Source organism: Chelon labrosus, assembly GCF_963514085.1.
Source record: "Chelon labrosus genome assembly, chromosome: 16".
NCBI lineage: Eukaryota > Metazoa > Chordata > Actinopteri > Mugiliformes > Mugilidae > Chelon > Chelon labrosus.
The window spans coordinates 22,915,896-22,939,597 of record NC_140349.1 but is presented as its reverse complement, the minus strand read 5'-3'; the positions used below and the strand labels follow the sequence as shown (position 1 = coordinate 22,939,597).

Below are 23,702 nucleotides of genomic sequence, written 5' to 3'. Positions count from 1 at the left end.
GGTATCGGACATGAAAAAGTTGGATCGAGCCATCCCTATTTATTACCCCAAAAATTTAGACAATAACAAGGATTGCCCCAAATAACAAAAATTGACAATGTCAGTAGGGGATGTTTCCACCATTTGCCACAATGACAGCTTGACAGCGACGTCTCATGCTCCTCACTAGCCTCATGATGTTGTTCTGAGGCAATGCGTTCCACTCTTCCACAAGTGCTCCACGCAGTTCTGACAGGTCACGTGGGGGTGGGGTACGATCATCCAGTCTCTGCTTCAGCTGGTCCCAGACGTGCTCTATGGGGTTCAGGTCAGGGGACATTGCTGGCCATACCATATGAGGCACTCCGACTTCCTGAAGTCGAGCTGTGACAATAGCTTGGTTTCACATGACGTCACGATGCTGCGTCGCGAGCGCGCGAAATTCAGACGGAGGGCAGGAAGTGAAGTAGCTGAGGATCTGCCGTCTGAAAATGCCTATGTTTTGTGTAGTTTACGGCTGCTCCAATCGTTCTAACCGAGAAAAAGGAAAGGGGTTTTATAGAGTACCAAAGATTGTCGTTCATAAAGGTGAGAAATGTAGAAAGCTCACAGAACAACGCCGTAAAAAATGGATTTTGAACGTACGTCTGCAGTCCAGAGGAGCAGAGTCTGCTAATGCCCGTGTCTGCAGCGACCACTTCGTCGGAGGTAAGTTATGTTAGCTAGCTAACTTGGTTTTTGTGGCTGTGTTTATATAGCATTAGGTTGTCGTTAAATGCTCATTTACTTAGTAATGATTATACAGTTACCGGTAGTCTAATATGGACTTCATTGGGACTTTTTAGGCTGCCCTAGCTCTTTGGGTGACGTTGAGTCGGTAGACTGGGCTCCGACGGTCAACCTCGGTTACCAAAAAACTAAGCCCAAATCAGAGGCATCTCTTCAACGAGAGCAGAGGATGAAGCTCAAGGAAGACCAACAAAGACAGTCGGAATGTGCAGAGGCTATGTTGGATCTCCAACAGACAGCTGAGAGCCCGGATCTAACGCAGACAGCTGACTGCTCCGAACCGAAGCAGCCAGCTGACAACAACCCACAATCAGAGGGCATCAGCGGGAATGGGACATTAAATGATCAAGGTAAATTACTGTACTGATGTGTAACCAGCATTATTATTAAATGTTACAAATGTGAGTCAGAAAATCACCCTGTATAATTGGGCCAGAGAACTTGCATGTTTGTAAAAAGGTTGTCAAAAAGATAACTTCACAACAATCCACATAATTCATATTCATGAAGTAACTAATTATGCTCCCCACTGCTATATTGCAGGCTATGCAGATGCCGGATGCCAGACTGACCTAACGATGGATGACATTGAGAAGATGGAGGATGTTCTGAGACAGAACACAACAGAGCTTGGAGATCTTCGAGCCAAAGCACTGGACACACAGTTCAACCAGGAGTCCTTTGAAAAAAATGAAGATAAGACAAAGTTCTACACGGGGCTCCCCAACTTCTTAGTTTTAATTCAGATTTTTGAGCTGTGCAAACCCTACATCACCTGTGGTCCTATGTCTGTGCTGTCAAAGTTTGAACAGTTAATTTTAGTTTTGCTGAGGCTGCGACTAAATCTCCCACTGAAAGATTTAGCTTTCAGGTTCAAGATCTCTCTGCCCACTGCTTCTAGAGTTTGGCATAAAATAATTGACATACTTCATGAAAGGTTAGAATTTCAAATTGAGTGGCCAGAGCGACATGTACTTCAAGCTACAATGCCAATGGGATTCAGACAGGCATTTGGATGTAAAGTTGCTGCGATAGTTGACTGCTTTGAAGTTTTTATTGAGAAGCCCTCTAATTTACTAGCCCAAGCACAAACGTGGTCAAACTACAAGCATCACCATACTGTAAAATTTCTGATTGGTGTTGCACCCCAAGGCTATGTCACTTACATATCTTGTGCCTGGGGAGGGAGAGTCAGCGATAAACAGATCACAATAGAGAGTGGCCTCCTAAAAAACCTGTTACCTGGAGATATTGTCCTAGCAGACCGTGGGTTCAATATTGGCGATAGTGTGGGATTTTACTGTGCTTCACTACAGATACCTGCATTTACCAAGGGGAGAAAACAGCTGTCAGCGTATGAGGTGGCAGAAACTAGAAAAATAGCCAACTTGCGTATTCATGTTGAGAGAGTCATCGGTTTAGTCAGAAGAAAATATCAGATTCTGCAAAGCAGGGCTATGCCCATAGAGCACATGGCAACAAAACCAGGTGAGGCACTAGCATTGATTGACAAGATTGGGGTTATTTGCTGTGTCTTGTCTAATCTTTCGGAGTCTGTCGTCCCATTGGAGTAAGGAGGAGGGGAAGAGAGGGAGGGAGGGAGGGACACTCAGTCAGTCCAGTACCTGAGCCTTGACACACATCAGTAATGTAAATGTTTTTAAATCTAATTTTATATTATTTTTATCTACTAGTCCAATTGTACTGGCGATATATATATATGTATATATATATATATACATACATATGTATGTATATATATGTATGTATGTATGTATGTATGTATATATATGTATGTATATATATGTATGTATATATACATATATATATATATATATATGTATGTATATAATGAAAAGGATTCCAATGTATTATTGCACTCTATGTTCTTGTAGTTATTATAACAATTGTTGAAAAATCTAATCTTGTAAATAAACCACCATGTATTCTGTCTTCTCAATGGCATTTAATCTTTCCAGTATCCATTCTTTCATCACATTACACATGTACGTTTGTAACTTGCTGTCCCAGTATTTCTGGAAGTATACTGTTTCTAAAAAAGCCCTCAATTTTAGGAATCACATCATCCCAAAGTTCAAGATCAGGCAAAATCCTTTCATCAAAAATGTCATTGCGGTTCCACACAACAAAGTCACAGTACTCAGCATCTACAAGGTGAAGCTGTGCCTGAACTTGGTAGTAGTAGTCGTGACTCCGGTCCAGCGTGACCTTATCCCCATCACTGATGAGGCAGAAGCCCTTTCTCCCAGCACACAAACGCAGATTGGCTTCACCTTGGTGAGAGTGTGGGCACTGAAATCACAGTGAGAACGACATGTGAACAATGGATTAGCAAAGATATTTTCTGCCTTTTTGCTCAGTTGAGGACTTGAGACTCTATTCAGACTCGAGATTTAGGGACTTTACTACAACAGAGACTGTAATATCACCTTAACCTCGCAGATGCCAGTTCCGTGACAGTCACAAGCGACAATCCCATCAGGGGAGGACCCCATGTATGGCCACTTGGGGTCCAGCCAGAGACCACTGTCCATACAGGAGAAACCTGCATGCTCCCGACCCATCAGCTTCTCATACGCTCCTCTGGCTTGTGCTTCATGTTTGCATCCATAACTGTACACGGTACACATGCAAAACATGAAAAGGAAATTATTACTTAGTATTGGATGTGTAGAGCCAGTTCAGTGATTTAAATGCCATTACCCTAACCCCTATACTTAGTTCTACTCCTGCATAACCCTAGCCTTATAACCCTATAACTAATGTTGACCCTTCAGGGCTGTCCATACCATTAATTACCTACTAAAACAGTAAACATTTGTTCTAACTGAAGAAGGTCTATAGTAGATGTATGGACCACAGCTTTATAGTTGTGGTATGGACTCTCCTCCCACGTCATAGAAAACTTTTTAGTTACAGTTCTTAATGTGGACAGCCTCATACCCCAAACCTTACCTCTGCCTTACCCTAATTCAAACCCTACATACCTTGTAGCGGCTGTGGTGAACCTATATGCTTCTGGGTAGCATATGGCCTTGATCAAGCTCTTGGATAGTTGCTGGGGGTTGGTCTTAATAACTTGTTTCAGCTTAGAGGCAGTTATGCGCCCAGCTCTTTGCCTAAACCAAATCCTGCTTGCACTCTGACTTCGAGTTGCCCTCTCTACAGCCTGGACCTGGGACAGGGTGAGCTCTTCTAGCTGGAAATCATGGCATAGCTTTCCAAGCTCTGTGGGGGATAGCTGTAGGGTCTCTGGTGTTCTGTATTCAAGAACAGTTTTAGGAAGCATGCTAGATTTGGGGATGAATTCTTTGTGGTAAGGTTCCCTAGCCATCAGTGCTGCACTCCTTGGACAGTTTTTGCTTAAGGTCTCAAAAAAACTAGCATATGTTTCTGACCCTTTCTTCACTCTTGGGCATGGAAGTGATTTCCCAACCTTGTTTTCAGTTGTCCTGCCATCAATGGAACAGTCAAGCTTTTGTTTTTTGGATTTTGCAGAGGAGAAGTCAATCAGAGCTACTGGAGCAGCAGGAATCTGAAAATAAGTTCACACAAAGAAGATCATTATATTCCATAACATATCTATCTATATGCAGTATTAATCTGGCGTTTATCCAATGGCTGTAGGGAAAACAGGTAGGGCTATCATCACAGGATTGAGATGCCAAACTGTGTTTATGTGGGTCTTTGCTGTATTAGCTCCTCTTTGGCCAATAGGGAAATTGTGACTGACCACAATGTCACAAGCTACACAGATTTAGGCAGAAAATAGGATCGAATAGAATAAAAATACTTGAATAATCTCCGACATTAGGTATGATGGAATATAATGAAATCCCCTCAAAGAAGATGAAATGTAGACGAAGACACGCAATCTACTTGTCTACTGTATATTGTGTCCTGATGAATTAACCAGAGCAAAGACATAACCAAAGGGGCACAATATAAACATTAATATATTAACATCATAATTTAGCCTACTGTTACACTGTGTCCAAAAAATAACATTCTCTGTCCCACATTTGGTTTGCTGTGAACGTGTCACCCTACCTTTTTTACATGTGATGGCATCAGCCACTTGCACTGCTCTGTTGTGCAGGAAGCTGTATCTCGCATTTTTACTCCAGCTTCAATGGAAAAAAGAACTGCCCCTACATGAGAACATGATTCTGATAGTCTGTGAATAGAATACAATATGACATTTTTTAAAACCTCAAATGCAATCTACACCAGGGGCAAAGTGCAATCTATATCAGCACATTTTGATGATGTGCAATATAGCCTACTTATACTAATATGGAGTAGCACTTTACATTAATTATCCCTTAAAGCTCTCTCTCCGCTGGTTCTTAAGTACACTGGCAGTATGCTAGCAGTACGTGTGTGTGTGTGTGATCTCGTGGTAAACGTCCTAGCCTACATAAATGACTTACCCTGCCATGCAATTACAATGAGCTGCAATGACTTCTCCATCCTTCTTCGCAATAATCCAAGTCTTCAGAGGTGTTTCGCTTGATCTCTGAGAGTGGTTTACCTTGAAACATAAAATACTGTCAAGCTAATGTCGTCCTTAAGATGTGTTGCATGTTTGTTGACATTTTAGCCGCTACTGCTAGCATCTTAACACATAAAACAATATAAGAACAAACACTCACCCTGGCGAAGACCAAACGATGATCATCGTGGAGCCGTTTGGTACCGAGGTTGTGGACCCACCCGCTGACAAAAAAGTTGTATGCTTCCAGACTTTTATAGGCCTTCATTTGCTGTCGGGTGTAGTAAGACGTCTGAAGGACCAGATAGTTGGTGATGTCAACAGCCTCGACTGTCGGCAAATCTTTAAGTCCTACCGAAAACTCACTCATCTTCATGAGGTACGGGTCACGTCCCACATATCTGATAACTAACTCCTTGTACCTATTTCTTGAAACGGGATCTAAATCCGTACAATACGGACTCTCTGCAACGGTTTCCTCCATAGACGTATTCTCCATTCTTTACTTCCTGCCCTCCATCTGAATTCGCGCCGCCTTCCCGCGTCATCATAATCACGTGACTGAAACCCAGCTATTCTGGCACGATGTGGTGGAGCATTATCATCCATGAACAGAAAGTTGGGGGTGTGCTGGCGGAATTAGGGGATGATGATGGGTTCTATGATGTCTCTGAGGTAAGAATGTGCAGTGACTGAGCCATCTACAATAACCAAATCTGTTTTGCGCTGACTGGTGATGCCTGCCCAGACTGTTGCACCTCCTCCACCAAAGTGAACCCTGGGGACCATGTTGACCTCGGGATATCGCTCACCTCGCCTTCTCCTGCAACGCTGACGACCATCATTTCTGTGCAAGGTGACCCGACACTCATCAGTGAACAGGACGGTAGACCACTGCTGGATTGTCCAGGTCACATGATCTTGTGCCCACTGCAAACGTTCACGGCGGTGTCAAGGGGTCAGTGGAATCACCTGCAACGGTCGTCTGGCATTCAAGCCAAAGCAGTGGACACAAACTCTGCCAGTCGTTCTGTGTCTTGATGCAAGTCTGCTGATGACACTTTGAGACACACCAAGTTCACGAGCAACATCTGACTGCCTGCCACCGACCCGAAGGCGCGCTATGGCCAGGTGGTGCTGCTCGTCCGTTAAGTGACGTCGTGTGTTCAAGGCTGTTTGAATGATGAACTTGGAATGACTTACTGACAATACCAGCTTTTTATACCCACAGAATGTTGAAATTGATGCCACATTGAAAAGGGTTGTCTTTTAGTATTTTTTGGTATTGGCCCCAATATGTAAGGCACACTGTACACAGTGGGACCATTATGTGGAAAACACAAAATGAGGTGTGTCTATCACCCCAATACAATTGCCTCCCTATCCCAAAAATCTCTGAAGTGAAACAAACACCGTATGTATGACATCCACTGAGTCTCTCACAATATCCCTAACTTATTGTGAGTAGTTTAAGTAACGTCTCTCCTTACATGTGTCAGCATTGTTCTGTCATTACACCACTAAACCACTAAATGGCAACTAGTCAGCTGGGTTGGTACCTCACACAATGCCAAGCGGAACTGAGGTGCTCATGCTGGAGATGGAGCTAATGAATGTTGATCAAAAGTCACACAATCAACTGTAAAAAAGCATTGATTGAAAGTTACCAGAGTCAAATTCCCTATATGTGCACTGCACACATTATTTCATCTTCTGTACCTGCTTATTCCTGTTAAGGGTCGCGGGGGTCTGCTGAAGCCTATCCCAGCTATCATTGGGCGAAAGGCGGGGGTACACCTGGACAGGTCGCCAGTCCATCGCAGGGCTAACACAGAGAGACATGGATTCGAACCCGGGACCTTCTCGCTGTGAGGCATCAGTGCTAGCCACTGTGCCGCACCGCACCGCACTGCACACATACTTGGCCAATAAAGCTGATTCTGATTCTGATTCTGATTGATACCAAAGTATAGTAAACGTTGTATATTAATTATTATTATTATTATATTGAAACTGCCTGTCTGACAGGAGGCAACATGTGAGGCTGGGAAAACACATCTCAGACTCCAATACCATCAGCATGGGTTCCCCTCAAGGCTGTGTCCTTTCACCTCTGCTCTTCTCCTCGTACACGAACAACTGTACCTCCATTCAAGAGTCTGTCAAGCTTCTTAAGTTTGCTGATGACATCGCCCTCATCGGGCTCATGGAGAAGAGACTGCCTATGGATTTTCTGCCATGGCAGCAACACCTGTTCCGATTCTCATAGGAAGTTATATGGTTTAATATTCAACTTTACTGAACTTGAAGCTTTGATATAAAATACTTTTTGGAGGCCTTGCTTGCAGTTGAGCTCCATGGCAGATTGATGTATGGTAAGTCAGGCTCTTGCTTATATTTATTTATTTTATTTAGTTATTTATTTGATAGGGGGAGTGCACATTAATGAACATCTATTCAGACTAACTATTCAGCTGGGTTGGCTTTCTCCGTGTACCTCACACAATGCCAAGTGGAACTGAGCGGCTCATGTTGGAGTTGCCGCTTATGAATGTTGATCAAAAGTCACACAATCAACTGTGAGCCAAACCTTGAAAAACACTGATAGCAAACTTCAATAAAAGTTGAAGATTAAACAGTATTATTATTATATTGAAACTGCCTGTGTCCCACTGATAAGATAATTCCAGTAACTAGGAGCAACTTTTGCAACATTCAGGATTCAGCATTCCGCACACTGGAGAAATATCTACTCTGAAGGTTCAGAGCAATAACATCCAAAGAAAACTCAGAGATTGTGATTTTATTAATTTTATGTTTATTCTGTGGGACTCGAACTTAGAGTAACCACAGTAGTTTGGTATCACTATAATATGCTGAAAAACTACCGAAGAATAACAAATGAGAAAAAATATATTTATGTTGTGGGTAAAATTTGAGTTGTTCACCAGATAATTTGGTCTGGTTTGGGATCATTTTGGTGAACATTTCCAGTCCTCCTTCCTGATCCCTTCAGTCACTCAGACTGAGGCAGAGAGAGAGAGATGCACATGAGAGAGAAAGAGTGCGTGCAAGTATGAGTGCACTGAATGTGCTGTTTGTGCAAAGAGGAAGATGCCAGTTGTCCTTATACTGCCTTCACACGATAGGCAGCTTTTGATGCAGCATTATAAAGAGTAGAGAAGCTCCATCTGCCTATCAGTGGACTACATGGTGCTATCAGGTGGCGTCATAAATATAAATCATAAAGCAAGGCACAGCAGCGAGTGCAGATGATGTGAGTTCCCCAATCATACTAACAGTAGGTGCATGAACTGTAGTGTTACATGGTCAATCATTCAGCCAGAATACAGAGCTAAGAGAACTTGATGAAAGGCTCAGTTAAGATTGAGGTAATGGATAAACAGATGAAATAAATCAAAGTAATAGATGCAGTAGGTGGTTGAAGAAGAAGAGCCAACCAGTAGCTAAGCTAAGTACTGCACATCCAAACATGCACACACTTGTGTTATTGATACATTGAAAGATACATACATTCAATTAACAGTGCCAAATTTAGCTGATCAGTATATAAAATAAAATATTCATAGCCAGTGATTTTGCTAGCTAAAATAGCTAAAATAACTGAATAAATGGTTGAACTTCATCAGTGAGCGATGGACAAAAGGCCAAAACATCTAAGCATGAAGGAGTGGTTGAAATAAGATGCATAGCTAAAACTAATTGATACATTAAACGAGTGAATTAGAAAGAACCACCCAGCTGTGCACTTATTGAATAAAATAACAAGGTGTTTGAAATCTGTTCACACAAACGCATTAGGAGCGCGACAGGCGGTGTCAGTCAAGGTGAACTTCAGCCTCAGGCAGCCAGGACTGAGGTGATGGTAAGTCTGACGTAAAAAGGTTTGAAACCACAGAAATAGTAAATAAAATCTGAGCTACTATAGATCCTATATAGTGAGTCAGAAACGCTCTGTTGACACGATCGCCAGAATAAACTTGAGTAAAAAAATGTTTTTTTTAATTGAATTTTTTTATTTTCAGACCATGACTTTTCGGACCGACAAAGCAGGCAAACCTCCTGGGGTTTGATTTTTCAACATGAAAAGGCCAACCTCCACCTTTACACAGCCTGGATTTCATTCTGATGTTGCAGCTCTGTATTTACGGTAGATCCACATTGGAGATAGAATGCCATCATCACCAACTCAGGGTGAGAAATGTATGATGAGGTTTGAATGTTGAATTTACAAGCCAACAAATGCTGTGTTTATACCTTTGAGTTAATGGTGGCTTAAATGTTGAATTAATGTTCTCCATATCTGAGAACTAAAGTTTGAGTTAACACATAATAATAATGTACTTAAACTCACTACCGCCTCTTGGCTTCACAAAGATCCAGTGAACAAGCTTCAGTGAACACACACTTAAAAGTCATGACTAATTAATATTCATTCCTTTCTATTGCTCTTTGTTACATTTTGCTTTCATAATACTCACATTTTCCCCTCTAAGCCAGGTGTTATGAAAAAATCATGATATCTGGACCTTTAAAATTTTAGATGATATTTTATTCTCTCTCTGCACTATAGTCACGATACAGGAAGAACAAAATACATCAATATGGTAATACAAAAGTATCTGATCCACACATGATATGAGGAACAGGGGGCACACTCTGTACAAGCCAATGGCTCTTCCCAGCCCAGTACCAGGCAGCTGATGATTTTCAGATTGGAATCAAATCTCCTTGTGCGGTAAAACCAAGCTCAGGTAGACGTAGCTGCAGCTCCAGCCTCCCCTGAAATTAATTTTTTCATGTTTACTCTCGAATGGAAAACCCATTGTGCACGGGCTCAAATGTAATTTCTTTACATTTGGAGAATGTGAAGCAGTTTAATTATTGATGTGCATTGCAAGGCATGTTCCAAAATAAGATGTCTGTGCATTTAATCATTGACAAAGTGCAGGATGTTGGATGCCACTGATGCAGTGGAACGGTTAGTTCATTTGCATGTTTGTCATTATGGAATACGTGTTCCCACGATACTGGCATATTCTCCCTCCTGCTTAACTCTTTTTTATATCTTTATTTTGGCCATTTTGCATGCAGACAAATGTTTTTCCTGCACTTCCACTGATAGCTCGATGCAGCCAGGATGAGAATGTAAAACAGGCGCCAGTATTAATGTGTTATGTCAAGGAAGTTCCCCATCCAAAAGGCAATGTGTGCTATTAATCATGAGCACCAGGGAAGGTGTGGGAGGCCAGTCTGTTTGCATTTCTGGTGACATAAAATATCCATCATGATTCTTATGATTCTTTACGTTCAGTGTTTTTTCATCATGGGATCTTTTATACAGCTGTTTTACACCAGAGGGCTAGACATTTTCTTCTTTATGTCGATGAAAAAACACAAGCGTCAAAAGCATGTGTACTGAAGACTTACTACACATGGCAAAATAGGTTACAGTGTGGAAGAAGCCTCCAGGGACCTCAGAGATTTGGCGCACAGCAAATAAGCATTTTCAGGCAGCATGTTTCCTATTGGAAGGGATCTTATTCAACTGTGTGGCACACTGTCTTTGTTAAATTTCTGACATCCGTTATTCAAACATCAGGTGGGATGGTAGATCTGTCACTACAGTACATCAACAAGAGTTTTTATCATTTTGTTTTTTGCTATTGAATGATTTTTTTCTATCAACTTGCCAGTCAGATCCGCTGAGGAGTTCAGTCTGACTCTGATCTTGTTCCAGATTCACTTCTGCATTTGGAAAAAATCCACTTCTGTCAAAAAGAACATGAAAAGCAGGCTGTCCTCTCAAGAGACTGAATGCGTTGGTTGTTTGTTAAAAATTTAAACAACTCATGTTTACGTTGAGTATCGTGGCACAGCAGGAATTGGCCTGATGTCCTTATAGTAGAATTAAAATTGAGCATGCACATGTTTCAGAAGACAGCCACTTCATTCCTTCAACACTAAATGATAGTTTCTTAACTACTGATCATCATTTTCGGTCTCTGCCTTGGAAATGGTCTTGTATTTATATTAAAGTGCTGTTCTACTTATTGATACTGAAAGCACTTCACAGTCACAATGACTGTAATCTACCCATTCATTCACACACCAGTGCCAGGCACCGGGATTGACTCGGTGTTCAGTGTCTTTCTCAGGAACATCTAGACCTTCTGGTTCGTGGACAACCTACTCTTCATACACAGCAACTGCTGCCACACTGGAAAATTTGTGATCTTCCGTTATTCATTGTGTGTATTTGCATCTCTGAAAACTCCAGGAATTGCACTAAACGTTGCTCCTTTAGCACCTTGATTGTTTCAGGAAAGACACTAGAAAGAGGATAGCCCAGCCCAGACTTCCCTACAAAATTTCAGTTTGGGAAGGTTGGTCTGGAGCATAGACTGTATAAAAACAGGTCCCCACTTCCTTGCAATGGCCGAACTGACGACGTTTTCCCGGGTAAATGGGTGGCGCCATCTTGCGAGTTTGGAGCCGCGATATCGATGGCCCACCCACACTTCCACCAGACTCACTCACGTTTTTGTTTAAATGAATACTGCACTCTGCTCTACCTCCACTAATTACAAAGAAACGTTGGATTATATTGTACTTATTTATTTATTCATGTTTTTCCAACTCTCATGGCCCTACTATGGCAACTTGTAGTCATCATGATCCTCAGATGATGATGCATCCTGTTTCTATAGCATCAAATAGCTATCTAAAATAAAACTTATCAGAAAAATGGATGCATCAGCATTATATTGACTACCTAAAATGACAGAAACTGTCCTTGAAAAAACATCATTTGGCGTGTATTTTAGTGTCTTAGTTTGGCCCAAGTCCCATCCACTACAAAGGAGGGGGTGGAACTTATGACCTATGCAGTCGGACACCAGGGGGAGCTCTACTTGCTTTGGCTTCACTTTTGAGGAGCTGTTCTGTCATCCATCTTTACAGTCTATGGCAGGGACATTCAATTAATTGGGAATTGGGGCCAGCTCATGAAACTGAGGCAAACTAAGGGGCCAGAGAATAAAAGTAATCACGGTAACAAATAAAGAAATTACAACAATATACTGAAGGAGTCAATGTATTCTGCTTTGTAAATGCAGAACAACATGTGCACAAATGGTTGCCAGCTCCCTGAAAAATAAATAAGGGACACCTCATTGGCAGGGCCAGCCGAACCGACTAAAAGTTGTTTGCTTTGTTGTCTTCCGGTATCTTCTTCGCAAACAACAGTACCTCGACCAATGAGATGTGCGGGATTCCCGCTGTCAGAGCAGGAGACGGCCTGGGAATAAGTTTACCGTAAATGTTCATATAAAGCGTACTGTTGTTCAGTCATTCCACTGACATTTTACACACTGTTTTTGATTCTCACGGTAATACGGGCCAAAGTGCGTCCCGTTTCAGCTCAATACAGGACGAGTACTTTTGTTTCTAAATACGGAACGATTCTGTTTTTAAAGGGACGGTTGGCAACCCTCTTCATATGGACAACTACTGAACCCAGGCGTATATACAGTCAGCGCTCAAAGCGTTGCACGGCGACTTTGATTGATCATGTGCGGTCCCTCAAAATATAGGTCCGACTTAAATGTGTGTATACCATCTCCTACTGCATGAGAGAATGTACAGTTATCCATAGTCATGCGCTGTATTAGACTATCCATATGTAATAACTACACGACACTGTAAGGGCCGGTACAAAATTCCTCAGGGGCCGCACCTGGCCAATTGAATAGCCCGGGTCTATGGTCTGGAGTGACTACATTAGGAAGTGATTATACTACAGCAAAGATCTACTGGGTCAATCAAATAGTTTGGGTGGACTTTATATGGTGATGGACAGAAGAGTAACAGTAATGTCGTCATTTGTCATTTGTTCCCAAAAATGTCTCTGGTTGTGGGTCTATCCTCACAATTCACATCCACAATTAGGCTAATTGGTTTTCGGCTTGTTTAAGCAGCTGCAAACACAGCACCTAAAGAAATTAAAACTTTTGTGCAACCTGCACTGCTTTGCACATTGCAGAGTCGCTGCTATACACAACGTGTAGAATTATGAGGTGATGATGTTCGTGCAAAAGAACTACACTGCTGGCAGACCAGTATAAAGCTCATGGACTCGTGAAGAGTCAGTTTTGAAGTTCAGGTATGAGCTAACTCTAACCCTCCACCTCCAGCTACACTCAATCAGTCCCAGGGAATTCATATTGTGGTTGATCAATAACAATAGCTGGATGATTGCATGTCTGACTGGTGACATTTCAGGCTTTTGCAGCTCACTTTCTAGCCTCCACTTTCCCCTGATGCTCTCCGTCTTCTCTGCCAGCTCATTGGCAACTTCACAGAGGAGGACAGTGTCATGAGCACTGACTGAAATGAACTTTAACTGATGAATGACACAATCCACCAGCCAAGCAAAAATACTAAATTGCCTTTTAGTGTCACATTAACATTGGCATCAGTACATTTCATAGAGATAAACATTATTATGTTGAATACAACTGAAGCAAAATGATTTTAGGGTGGTTGCAATTTTCTCTCTGCTTTCCGCAATCGACATGTAGCTACCAGTCAGATGTGGGCATTGTGTGAATTCAGTCTTTATCTTAATGCCACTTCTTATCCAGTTCTCTACTGAAAGAAGAAAAGACATACAATAAAATACTACTACCATAATATTTGCAGCAACTTACTGCTCTTCATCAGACTCCTTGCTCTCTGTCCATAGTATATTGTACTCTGGTGAGTCTTCCCTCTACAATATATGTATATGTATATATGTAAATATGTACGTCTGTGTCGGTTTCCACCACAGATAGCAGAACATTGAGACACCTGTGTGGCAGACAGCCTCACGATATCTACTCGACAAAGCAGCTTTGGGGCCGCGAGGTCACGGGTTCGCATGACAATATGTCCATGTCTGAGGTGCCTTGAGGCTCCCTGAGTGCCGCACACATGACAGCTCACTGCTCTGAGTCTACACACTCGAGTGTGAACAAACGGATGAGTTAAATGCACGGAAAGAATTTCCCCATGAGGGATCAATAAATGACATTAAAAATAAAAAAAATGTTCTTGGTCAGTATGGTCATATTACAGAATATGTTAGTATTTAATTGTGTGATCTGATTTTTAAGTTGCTTATACTACTGCTGATACACTGAGAATAAACACTTAAATACTTCAACATGCATTTGTGTGCTGAATTTATGTCTTCGATTTGGTATGTCATCTTTTAGCCATGCTACTGATGTGGCTGTAGCATCACCTATTTGTCCAGGAAATAGTTTGTTGGCCTAATTCCTGCAACAACAACAAAAAAAAAGCCAAAACACTTGTACTTTGGATGTCATTCATTAAAACTTTTGGTTTGGTCTCTGCTGTTCACTGGCTTCCCCGTCTCTATTATGAAAATGATATTTATTATGCATGCAAGTATAAAAGGAGAGAAGGGAGTAGAGGGCAGTGTAGGAGGAGATATTTTCTATCAGCACTGTTACATGTTCTACTGGTTACCAAGAGAAACTGCTGAGAACCATCCATGGTTAAATACCCAGTATGCTCAATGTACAGTCTGTTCACACATTCTATTGATGTTTACTTGAATGAGGTGATAATAATGAGAAGAGAAAAGCTGAAATTTTAAAATCTCTTATGACTGCTATTCAAAACCAATCACATCAAATGTCCCCAAAACTTTTTAAGACGTTGAGAACGCCTATATGCAGGGAACAGATGGACGTTTTTGGGCAGACTTTTCAGTTGCAGGGTGTGGGATTAAGACTGGCTGCATTAAATAACCTAAACCACCACAGGAAGAAGAGCCAGCTCTGCCTTGTCTAATCTATTGCCACAGTATTATCGGACCACTGCAGGTTGTTAATAATGTGACACCTGCTGCCTCTCCTCCAAGCACTCAGGAAGGGTGCCGCCATGTGGATTGGTGGACGGATTTGGAGATTTCTCCCTGTGTCAGAAATCCACCTAGTTTCCAACCTAGTTTGTCTCACCATGGTGGCAGTGCTGTGGTCTGTAAGTGGTGGAATTTGTCATCAGTTATTCAGGGATTATCAATAATGCATTTGACTGTAATCAATTACAATCCAGATGTGACAGATATATAGAACAGTACAAATCCCAAGAAGATTTTTCAAGTTCATCATATTTTATCAAGTTTTTCTAGAAATTAATCAATTTTATCTGATTCATAAATCGACATGAAAACAAAATGACCAAAATTTACTTGTTCCAGTCTCTCAAATGGGAATGTTTAATAGTTTTCGCTTTAGGAACAACTCAAAAAACATGAAAAACAGCACAAGGTGTTGACCTGGCCTCCAAATTCACTAGATCCCAAACTGATCAAGTATCTGTGGTCTCTGATCCACAGAGGTCCCTCCTCTCAACCCATAGGACCCAAAGCCCCCCACTAACAACATTTTGTTGCTATACATCACAGGACACCCTCAAAAGGCCCATGTCCATTCTCTGATGAGTCACAACTGTTTTGGAGGCACAAGGGAGACCTACACAATATTAGGAAGGTGGTCATAATGTTATGCCTGATCAGTGTATCAGCTCCTAATTACCATGTAAACACTTGATCCTATTGTTTCTCTGTAAACTCATTTGTCTTATCAGATCATTTTTATCCAACATCCATCTACTTCATGCTAGATCTAAAAGCCATAAGACATCTCTTCATATATGTATTACTAAAGCTCAGTTTGTCCAGTGTCCTCATGTCCCTCACTCACACAAATGTCTTCAACTCTCTGCCAATCATGTGATCAGCCTTTCGGATCTATTTGTCAATCCTATTGATGTCCCTTTTGTTGGTACTGTTCCCCCAACAACATACTGTTACAAAAGTCTCCAGCAACTTGCTGCATACATTAAAAGACCTGAGCTTCCTGAGGAAGTAGAGTCTACTCAGGCCCCCCTTGTACACAGCATCACTGTTGGACTCCCAGGTACTTATAGTGGTCCACTACCAACACCTCCAGGCCCTGGATGGCGATGGGCTCCGCTGGTGTCCTCTTCCTCCTGAAGTCAAGGACCAGATCCTTGGTCTTGTCTACATTGAGGAGGTGGCTTGCCTGAGATCACTCCCCAAAGTCTCTGATCAGTGTCCTATACTCAACCTCCTGTCTCTAATACACCTAACCACTGCAGAGTCATCAGAGAACCTCTGCAGGTGGCAGGACAGTGTCTGGGCTGTCGCCATAGCTAGCTAAATTGAAGCAGAACCATAAACCACCTGTTACACTCCCTCAGCTTCACCTTGAGTTGTCAACTCATCCTTATCTCCAGATCGGAAGGCCTGCTTCTTCTGGTTCAGCAGATCCTTCAGCTGGCTGGTGATCCAGGGCTTATTGTTAGGATAACAGCAGACAGCCCTTGTAGGGATCACTGTATCCTCACAAAAGTTGATATGGTCCATGATGCAGCCCATCATGCTTTGTATGTCATTCCCATGGGGCTGGCAGAGCACATCCCAGTTGGTGGTCTCAAAGCAGTCCTGCAGAATGTCGCTGGCTTCCTGTCTCCACCTCTTAATGTCCTTGTGGAGACAGGGTGCCTCTTTGCTGCAGGAACATACTCTGGTGTTAACAGCACCAGGTTGTGATCTGACCATCCCAGCCAGGGCGGAACAGTGGCAGTGAATGCATCCTTTGTATTAGCGTATTAGCATACAGTAGTGTGAGTTTCATTTTGCCGGGTTGTACAATGAACAAACTGGTGGAAAGAGGGCAAAAACAGTGTACAAGGTGACATGATTAAAATCCCCAGAAATGATGAGGGCCTTGCATAGCAACAGTGGCGTGGATAGTGTCACATGCTCCGCTGAGGGAGGGATGTATACACCAACAAAGATAACAATGGTAAAGTCCCTCTGTAAATGATATGAACATATTCCCACAGCTAGAACGTCAATGTCAGGTGTACAGACTTGCTACTTCACAGGTATATGAGCGGAATTGCCCCATCTCTCATTCACACAAACAGCAAACCCATCCCTTTTCCAAAATAAAACTATGATGACATGGATTTTATTTTACAGCCTATAGTAAAATTGAAAGTCATTGTTTCCATGTGGCAACACCCTGCAAACAGTGTTAACCTAAGGGCCAGACCTTCAAATATTTACATGACAAAATGTCAGCTTGTGCAGTATAAAAGTTCACGTTTCTTGCTTAAGTGCAGATTCAGATGTAAGCGTTGGTCTATATTATCAACAGTGGATATACTGTACATGTAATAATGTGGCAATAGTTAAAGGTCTAATATTCTGTCTCGTATAACTGCCTAGCAGGGTAATAGTGTTTAAACAAGACATTTATTTAATGGGGAAAGTGGAGCTGTGTCATCAGCTGCCTGCTGCTTGCATTAGTTTACAACATCAATTTTACAACCTGGATGAGTTACACGATACTCATATCTGATATAACAAAGCAAATGAGGGATAAAAGGGCAATGCCTTGAGGTGGCCCCTGGAATCGTTCCAACTGCATCCTGTTGGCTAGACAGAGTGCTATCCAGGAAACCGCAGGAGCGTCCACCTGCATCGCACACAGCTTTCCCCCCCTACACAGAAGCAGTTTATCCTCATCTTTTGCTCCACGGTGTGAAGAAGAAGCAGAGGTATGACGTGGCTGCTTTGGCTCCTAAAATGCTTTAAATGGACAGAGCAGCAACAAGGACGTGGCATGCAACTACAGCATGACACAGCTGCACCCAGGGGACATGAGCAGCTGTTTTTGGTCAGTCTAATGGAACTGGGTGAAATGGTGCAGGAGTTTGAATCCAGGCCGACGGGGACCTTTCTGTGTGGAGTTTGCATGTTCTCCCTGTGTCTCTCCAGGTACTCCGACTTCCTCCCACTGTCCATAGACTTGCTGGTTAGGCTCATTGGTGTGAGTGAAGGCTGCAGCTACATGTAGCCAGTGTGAACTTTATTGACATAATTCACATGTTCTATAGTTTTTCTATTAAATGCACTGTTAAAAATTTAGTTTATTTTTTTTTTATTGGAGAAAAACAAATGGACTTTTGGATTTGGTCTATGTTGCAGTGAAAGCTGTAAAATTGTGTTTTATGATGTGACGTTCTCTTTTTTGATAAATCTACTGTATATTTCTACAGCAACTAACTGTTGTTTTCATTGTCAGTTGTTCTCACCGTAATTTTTTCCATTAACTGATTTGTCAGTTGGCCAGTAAAGTGTTTGAATAAAAGCCTTTAATAATTCACCAAGCTTTCATGCAGATTTAACAAACAGCTTTTTTACCCAAACAAAATATCTAAACTTCATAAATTGGTCAGAGATTAAATTCCTGTTGATAAAGTACAGTAAGTGATTAATGAGCACACTGCTGCAATGCTCAGTGCATCATATACTATTGTAACCATTGCATCTTATCTTATGCTGGTCCCAGTGTTGCCATATACAGCTGACGGTTTTCACCCCGAACGCTGTTCAAAAAAAGCCAACGTGCAAAAAAACAAAATACTGAAGCTATATTTAGCACAGTAACCACCCAGATTGCTCACGCTAGCGTAGCTCGCTCATAAAAAGCAATGCAGTGTAAGTATAGTATTCCAGCAACAAACCACAGCAGCCAACCACCACAGCTACTCACATATTTACTACGAAGTCATTTGATGAGTCAGGAAGTCCACTGATAGGCTTATGGAGTTTCTCTACTCCTTAAAAGCGGCAGCTGAACCAAAGGCTGCTTGTCGTGTGGAGGCAGACTCATGACAATAGTCATTAGTCTGTCAGTCAATAGGAATCTTCCTCTTTGCACAAGCAGAGCACTTTAGGAGTTTATACCTCTGCGGGACATAGACGCCGTAACCTATGCACGTAGCCCACGCCAGTGCAAGCCATTTATACTTGTGCGCTCGTCAGCCTGACTTGCTCTATAAAAATACCACCCAAACACTAGTTGGCGCTTTTTTTTTTTGCCAGTCGGTTTCATTTTTGTTTCTACTTCCTGCTTCACTTACAAACATTTGAATGACTAGACTCAAAGTTTCAGTCACCATTGTTGTATCTCCGAACCTCCCCAGGTAACCTTTCCTCAATGTGTTCCATCTTTATTGATCCAAACCAATCAATTTGGAGATGGATGAAGCAGCCAGAAATACTAAAGCGGAAACATGCTACTACCAAGTGGACCAATCACAGCTCTTGCGTTCTGCGACGGCGCGGCACGAAGTTACATTTCTGGGCAGGTGCACGTCAGCTATGGTGCGTAGTGGTCTGCATAGGGGTCTGCACTGTTGCCGTTGCCTCTGTGTCAACTTAACGCAGAAGTATAAACCGTCTATTAGGCATGCTGCACATGCACACACAAACACACACAGTCTTGGAAAGTTTTGTTTCAAATCAGGTTTGAAAAGTAATAAAAAAAACACCAATATGATCCCAAATCAGCTCAACTGATTTTTCACCTGACAAACTTTTCTACACGCTAAATCAGGGATGGGCAACTGGCGACCTCACTCGACGTGGCCCTTCGATTCATTTTTGAAAATTATAAATCTGTATCCTCTGCGGCACTGAATCAGTTGTAATGACACAGTTGGCCACTAGATGCCTCTAATGCGGACGCCACCTCGCACAGGCTTCCACCGGGTCTTCTCTACCAGTGAAGAAGAGACTTTGAGCCGTGGCTGAGAGCGGAGGAGAGAGAAAATTTGATCGAGAAAATTGCGTCTTTCAGGTGAAAGAAAGTTATCTGTTCACAGAATGTAAAGGCAAACCTGTGCTAGTCTGCTTAGAGACGTTATTTGCCATGAAGGATTCCAATTTAAGTCGCCGCTTCAACACGTTGCACAAAGATAAATACGAGAAGTATACTGAAGCTGCAAGGGCTGCTATCGTAGCGGACCTTAAATCAAAAGTACGCAAACAGCGACTTTTTACATATAATTAATTATACACACACAAACATATTTAAAATGGCAGTTTTATCATATCTGGTTAAGTGCGCGGTCCTATGTGGCCCTCAGGTAGTGTCGATGAAAAATTGAGGCCCCCTCCATCATTTAGGTTGCCCATCCCTGCGCTAAATAAATGCGCAAATGTGCAAATGCATTAAGAAATAGCACCAGTGTTTCTGCCATCTCGGCCAATGAAAAACGGATATTGTGTGAATCTTTAAGCTTTTATTCAAGCTCAGGCGATAGTAGGGAAGCAGATAAGAAATGAGTGGAAAGTGCATTGCAAGTACAGGCTTCAAACAATTAGGCTACCAGGAAACCTAATCACATGTATTTCAGTTATTCTTATGGCATTGAATGAACGGATTACACAATTTAAATGCTGAAGTAGAATCAAAATAATATAAGATTGATAATCACACTCAATAGTGGAATCAAACGTAATGCTGTTCCAGCCATTTAAAAGACTGACAACAGAAACACTCTGCGGCTAAAGGGAGCCGCTGTGGACCTTGATGGTAATATGAAGGTCGGAGCAATTGTGGGAAGATGCTAAGAACATCTTGTTATTCACTAAAGACGAGGAACGATCAGCAAGCGGTGCAAAGTGATTTGCCAGCGAGCTACTTGTTCACAATCCATGTGGAGTGGATTTTGCTGCCCACACTCCTCAATTAAGCCACATTTCTTCAATCCCCTCACTCAGCTCGAATGAAGTACTTTGCATAAATGTCAACCCAAAAGTCAAGTAAATGCATTTCACTGAGAAGCACGAGAAGACGGAACACATTTTATGGCTCAGTTAAGGTTACAGGTTACATTTTCAGCCATCTGATGTCTGCAGAGCTCTTTTATGGCAGACAAAGAACAGGACATAAGGACAAGGTCACCTAAAAGTGAAGATATCTAAATGTTGCATGTGTTGAAGGCCAGGATGCTTTTTGCACATTTCTGTCTTACATACTTCTTTCACTTATTACACAATCGTCCCGTTGCTTTGGCTGACAAGATTATTCATGACAAACTGTGAGTATGTTCATGTCACTTGGTAATACTTAAATGTTTCCTTTTCATAAACGTCCTGGATTCTCTTTTCTGAGCTTTAAGTTTTCAGACAGTGGCAGGGCTTAGTAAAAAATATACTGAGCATCTTTAGTCAAAGAAAATTCCCAAATTGCCTGATACCACTTTCAGATTTTTTATCAAAGTTCTCCCAGCTGTCAGGATCATTTGTTGTTCAGTTCTGCATGCTCTTTCAAGCTGACAAAGTTGATGGCATCAATAATTCTGAAATAGAACATTACAAACTGTGTTAGTCATAATTCTATTTGTGAATGACTGTGACTGTGCAACATGAAGGGCTCTGAAAACAACTAATCACTACATCCGTATCACTTTTATCCAAATAAGATAACTGCTTTAAAATCCAATAAACAAGCAGATATATAAATTACTGGTGTCTTTAGCTTTTTAAACCATAGCCGTGTCTTATCAAACAGGACCAAAAAAAAAAAAATAATTTTTAGAGTATTAGCTCTGCTCTAATCCCTCTGGTTAATTGCCTTCTTGTGCACCAGAGCCGTCCACCTGGGATCAGCTGTAATTTAGCTGCATTAAAAAATGCTCAAGGGAACAACCAGGGTTTGGTCCCAGTTCAACCTCTACTGAGTAGGTTTATAGATGTGCAACATACAAAATACCATCCTTAAAAGTATGTGTTGCACATGGTAATATTTTAAATGACGTGCAGGATATTAGGGCTTTCACCGAGATTAAATGGAATTAAATAAATGCCAAAAATAAAAAAATAAATGACAACACCACCTATGTTACTTAAACACAAGATGGCACTAGCAGGGCCCATATGCTTTCTGGTGTATTTACCATGACAGGGTTAGCAAGTATTTACCATCTAGACAGTTTATTACACTTCAGAGATCCAACACAGCTTCTATGAATACTGCCTTTTTGTGATTTACATCGGTAACTTTGATTCTTTTGTTTCCCCAAATATTCTCCCTTGGGGCTTTTCTGAAGAATAGTTTTAAGGTTGAGTGCTGTGGTTCTGGCCAATGCAATTATGTAACTCCTGGATAATTCAGAAATGGCCAAAGAGGTGGAGTATGAGTGGAGCTGAGGTGGACAACTCACTCGCGGCTGCCATGCACATAATTAATCCTTGATATAATTCAGACAATGAGTTATATAAAAACGCACTCACATACAAAATGAAATATAGACACCAATATGTATAGATTAACAGTTTCTTGTACCAGTATTTATTTCTGTTGCAGAAATGGACGTTTTAACAGTCATTCATTCATTCATTCATTCATACATTCATTGCAAACAGATCACAACCCGTTAGCCTGGATGTTCCAAAAATTTCAACTTGCAAGATTGTGAATACCACAAGAAGGCAACGTGCTACTGTTCTTGTGGCCATGGTGAACACGACCCCAACTGAAGACATAAACTGACTACAACTGAGGCTAATGGAATTCATCATAAACCCAGAAATGGGCAAATTATGACCTGATAATGAAGCCACTCTGGCAAAGTTCACAGCACTCAATGAAATAATCAAGATACTTGATGGTCTGAACATAGACTGTATATAAATATGGACAATGCATCCCCACTTCCTTACATTGGCCAAACTGACGCTATTTTCCTGGGGATACGGGCTGCGTCATCTTTGGAGCCAGAGTCTGTGCAATGCAGTCCAACAGTGGAGCCACATGGAGACATGTTATCAATCAAGGAGGGGGTGGAGCTTATGACCTATACTGCAGCCAACCACCAAGGGATGCTCTACTTGCTTTGACTTCACTTTTGAGAAGCTGTGTCATCCATCTTTATACAGTCCATCATCTAACCAATGCAGTAGACTAACCTACTAACACTGGCACCGTGTCCCTCGTGCCACACCACAAAATTCAACAATAAGCAAACATCCACCATATGGGCAAACACAATTAACTACAGCATTACACAACATTAAACAAGAAGACTGGAGAATGGCTTAGATACAATGCTATCACATGCTGCAGACAGCTGATAGACTATAGCTCCTGCTACAATGGCAAGATAAAGATAAGCATACAGTAGCTTTGTGCTTAAACGTTATGGTCTCCTCTGCTATGCTAGCTGTGTCTACGTACAACATACTGTGCTGCTGGAGGATTGTCAGCTTAAGACTTGGGTTTGGGGTATATTTATTCTGCCTCCTGCATCCTGTCCGCTAGATAAACCAAGAGCCCAGGCTGGGAGGGTGTTTTTGTTTTGGTCCTGATTCGTCACTCTGTGCTGTGCCTGCAGGGGGTGCTATTTTACATAAATCTTACATAATCTACCTTAGAACTGAAAAGGGGATTTCTAGGGATTTCTTTTAGCAATAAATAAATAAATGAATAAAATAAAA

At 41.7% G+C, this 23,702-nt stretch overlaps 1 protein-coding gene across 1 annotated transcript in view; it reads left to right on the top strand.

Moving 5' to 3' along the window:
• The window catches only part of LOC311501162 (uncharacterized protein), a 50,287-nt gene that overhangs the window by 4,258 nt on the left and 22,327 nt on the right, over positions 1-23,702 (top strand). The window lies entirely within an intron of this gene.